Source organism: Hylobates moloch, unplaced genomic scaffold (genome assembly GCF_009828535.3).
Source record: "Hylobates moloch isolate HMO894 unplaced genomic scaffold, HMol_V3 SCAFFOLD_18, whole genome shotgun sequence".
In the NCBI taxonomy this organism is placed as follows: Eukaryota; Metazoa; Chordata; class Mammalia; order Primates; family Hylobatidae; genus Hylobates; species Hylobates moloch.
Genome location: NW_026652293.1, coordinates 75,539,735 through 75,544,138, shown reverse-complemented (window position 1 = coordinate 75,544,138; position 4,404 = coordinate 75,539,735). Strand labels below are relative to the sequence as shown.

General features: G+C 42.3%; 1 long non-coding RNA gene across 1 annotated transcript; it reads left to right on the top strand.

The window, feature by feature from the left end:
• Positions 1-2,434: 2,434 nt before the first annotated feature.
• On the top strand, positions 2,435-4,059 carry LOC116458117 (uncharacterized). The gene is made up of 3 exons (XR_004245194.1): positions 2,435-2,514; positions 3,208-3,474; positions 3,612-4,059. It is a non-coding gene; the product is annotated as an uncharacterized LOC116458117 (long non-coding RNA).
• Positions 4,060-4,404: the final 345 nt, after the last annotated feature.

The following is a 4,404-nucleotide window of genomic DNA, read 5'->3' as shown; positions in this document are numbered from 1 at the left end:
GAAAAGAACATCTGAGAGGGGAGGGACTTTCCCAGTCACATTTACTTGTCCCAGCACCTATGATGGTGCCTGACATATTGCAGGGCTCCTTAAATATTTATTGCTTGACAATGGGTATCATGGCTCAGCTTCCTCTGGGGTTAGGAGGCTGGAGAAAAGAAACTTTAGTACAAGTGCAGTGAGAGTAAAAGAATTCAGCAGCTCTAATCGGGGAAATGAGTCTGGTGTGTAATGGGATCTCAAGGCTTGACTCCCAGTGTAAGACCATTTCTGGAGTTTGCTGACTTGATCCCCATCCTTCATCACTAGCACTTTGCAGGGAAGGAGCTGAGCGTGGATCTTGACTCTTGATTGGCTGGGGGATGTAAAACTGGGGGAATGCTGGGTGTTGCCCAGGCTCAGCTCTGCCTAGACAAATGTGAGGGCCAAGATCTGGTTTGTGTTTCATGAGCTCTCCAGGATGAAGACCCAGCCAGGCTGTCTGAAGAAGGGGTGATCTTGAGTAGGAGGGAAGGTCTGCTCCAATATGAAAAATCCAACAATAGCATAGTCCTTAAGAGCTTGAGCTTTGAAGAAGGAGAACAGACCCATTTAAGGCATGAAAAATAAAGGAAACTCTTGAGTCCCTCCAAGGAAAATTCCAGCCACCTGGCTAGCCTCAAGAAGTAGATGAGCACCCTGATAAGTAAGAAGGTAATAATAGCTTAAAACAATAGCCAAGAAAATTAGAGCCACAACATAATGTTAAATGACGAGTTAATGGGTGCAGCACACCAACATGGCACATGTGTACATATGTAACAGACCTGCACGTTGTGTACATGTACCCTAAAACTTAAAGTATAATAATAAAAAGAAAATTAGAGCCACAGAATGTTTGTTCCCTATAGGAACTAGAGATAACATCTTAACATATGTCCCTGAGTTGTTTTGTAGAAACCCAGACCCCACTAAATGGAAAATACCACCTGTTGGCTCATAGATCTCAGATAAGGAGGAACTGAGGACTGAACTCTCACAACTGTTCTTTGTTCTAAAGTTCTTCCTGAGGGACCTGGAGGAAGTCACTCCCACAGGCCAGAGCAGAACATTCCTTTCTGCTGACCCCAAGTTGGTAGCCAAAGCTTAACCGATCACAAATCAGAAAATCTTTGGGTTTTTGTTTGTTTGAGACAGAGTCTCACTCTGCTGCCCAGGCTGGAGTGCAGTGGCACGATCTCAGCTCACTGAACCCTCTGCCTCCCAGGTTCAAGCGATTCTCATGCTTCAGCCTCCTGAGTAGCTGGGATTACAGGTGCACACCACCATGCCCAGCTAATTTTTGTATTTTTAGTAGAGATGGTGTTTTGCCATGTTGGTCTGGTTGGTCTGAAACTCCTGGCCACAAGTTACCCACCCACCTCGGCCTTCCAAAGCCCTGAGATTACAGGTGTGAGCCACCGTACCTGGTCTCAAATCAGAAAATCTTTGATTCATCTAATGGTCACCTATCCTGTGGGCCCTCACTTTGAGATGTTTTGCCTTTTTTGGCCAAACCAATATGTAGCCTCCATGTATTGTATGACCTTGCCTGCAACCTCTGCCTTCCCACCTTTAAAAACCCTTACACATAAGCCATCAGGGAGAGATTAGCCCTTAAGCATTAGCTGCCTGATACTCCTTGCTTGCTGCCTGCAATAAATGCCTCAACTTCTGTCTCAGCAATGCCGATATCAGTGCTTGACTTTGATATGCTGGGTGGGTGGACCCAAATTTGGTTTGGTGACCCTTTGAGCTTAGATTCAAAATTCTAGTTTTGTCGCTCTGCAGTTTTGTGACCTTGAGCAAGTTACTTAACCTCTCTGAGCCTTGTTTGTCATGTGTAACGAAAAGAGCTATACTTACCTTGTGAGGTAGTCCTCAGGATTCAATGAGATAATAAGTACTCACTAAACAATACTTGTTATTACAAAAGAATCACTTTGTCTCTGAAGTGGGCAATTCAACCCATTTCTAGGCGATCTTAAACATGATTTTAGATATTTGGTGTGATTTTGTGAATGGGTTTATTGTTAATAGCTTTCATGCTCCAGAGTTTTCTTGAATAATAGGTTTTTGCAAAGTGCATTCCATGGAATACTCATTTGGGTGACGTTAATAGACATCCCTCAAAAGCCGGGTGAATATTGCAATGTTTACGTCATCTGTAACAAGCTGAGTGGCTACAGTACATATCTAAGAGGGGGCTCTAATTCCCAATATTTTCCAAATTTATTAGATCACAGATTTTTCTTTTAGCGAAGTACTTAATAAAACAATTTCTGTGAAAAGCACTTTGAGAAATATTGCTTTAAAAAGAAAAAGATTGAGCCCTGTATCAGGGGAAATATCTAATATCTTCTTATATTAAACAGAAAAGTCCCACTCAAGAAAATCATCTTATTGTTCATAGACGTTAGGTATTGGGGCCAAAGGATAGATGACCATTTCAAATGATCCAGGCTAAGCCAGGAGGAGAGCTCAAAGTCTGATCTGGTGAGTAAGTCATGAAGGGAATATGATGAAAAAGTGCACTTCTATTGCAAAGAAATCATGAGCTAGGTTTATACACTGTGCTGTGAATGGCCAATAGATTATAAATTCAACAGTCTCCCTGTCACAGCTATGGTAATGATGGCTGTTTAGGCCTTAGGGGAGCTTTAGGGAGAGCCAATTTCATACTTAAGTCACACTGACTTAAAATGAAATACTTGAAATCATTGTTGAAATCACGTGGAGGTCGTCAGCAAGCAGGTGAGGTTGGAATGCCTATCATTTTCCTCAAGCTCACGTCCTCTCATTTTCTTATTTGCAAATCTATTTGGCTCAGAAAATACACCTACAGTTAGTCAAAAATCACCTCCTGATGTTCCTTTTAAATGAAGCTTCCAAGTTATTTGAATAGCTTCCAAGTTATTCATCGAGAAACAAAGCAAATTCAAAGATTATGTCTGTAGGCACAAACTGGATTTTAAGAAATGCTGGCTGCATAAACAATTGTTTTATAGAAAAGAATTTCTGTTCCTCTTTTCCCTCCCCTTCTCAATCCTATTTGTTTCAGACCTGGGTTCAAACACTAGCTGTAGAGGCTATAAGCTATTGGAAGCACATTGGAGCCTGAAATAAACTGAACCTCTTTTGCCTTGGTTTTCTCACTTGTAAATGGGGATTTTTATGCCTACCTCAAAGGTACGTTGCAAGGATCAAGGAACAGAAAGTGCAGCAAGTGGCCAATGAATAGAAGCCTGGTTTTCTGAGCATCCTTGCAGCTGCAGGCTTCAGTCTACCAAAGAATGTGAGCTGTTATTCTTCTAGGGCAGTGGTTAGAAAAGAAAATGAAAGTAGCAGTACTCTTTTCCTAATGCAACCATACATGGATGACCAGAATTTGTCATCCGTAAGGTAGAAGCTGCTGTGCCTGAGGAAATAGAAAGTGGGCAGAGGAGGAGGGGCAAGGTAGGGAGTGGAGTGGAAGGTAGGGAGAGTTTGATCCTAGCCTGCACTGCTCCTCAGAGGTACTTTAGCCCCTTTGGAACAGTATTAGAAAATCATGGCTGTATCAACTCATGTCTGAAAATCAACTGCTATTTCAGAGCAGGAGGAGACCAATCTTGGAAATAAGGAAGGGAGAGAGGCAGCCAAGCCAGCAGCTCCTAGGATTAGTCACTTTGCCTGGAGCCAGCTCTTGGAGGTTCCCCAGGAGCTGACCAGCCTTATGTCATGTCTGGTCAGCAGAGTCCCAAAGAAGCTTGTCATTCTCTAGGCATTTGTGCTTACATTCTGATGGGCCTAATAGCAGGGAGATGATATGGAGCCCAGACAGAATGGCTGAGATTTCTAATGGTAGTGACCGCCATCTTCTCCTTCATACCTTTCCTACCTTTCTTTGTCCATGCATTCAACGGACATTTATTACCCAATAAGTGCCTGGTAGTAAGCCAGGACCTGGGGAGAGAAGATGAATAAGACACCATCTCTGTCTCTCAGGAACTCTCAGATTCTTAGGGGGGCACATGTACATCCTAATAAGCACAATGCATCTCATGAATGTGTAAGTTTAAATTATTGATATAGGCACACACAGACAGAGGGACTTCATTCCTAGCAGGTTCTGTAGTATTTCATGCCCACTCTCCTTTCTTCCCTTGCTGCTCACATCATCCTTCCTTCAAGGAATTTGGGGGTATTGTAGACTGAAAGTGGCCCTTTCTGCATAATTCTTCTTGAAAATAAACACTTGCTATCTTCTTAGAGGCTGACTATACTGATAGCTACCACTTCTTGACTGCTTATTATCCATTGGGTTATTGCTAAGCCCTTTACATATATTATATCATTTAATTTTATTGAATCTTCACCATAACACTTCAATGGAAATATTTTTCC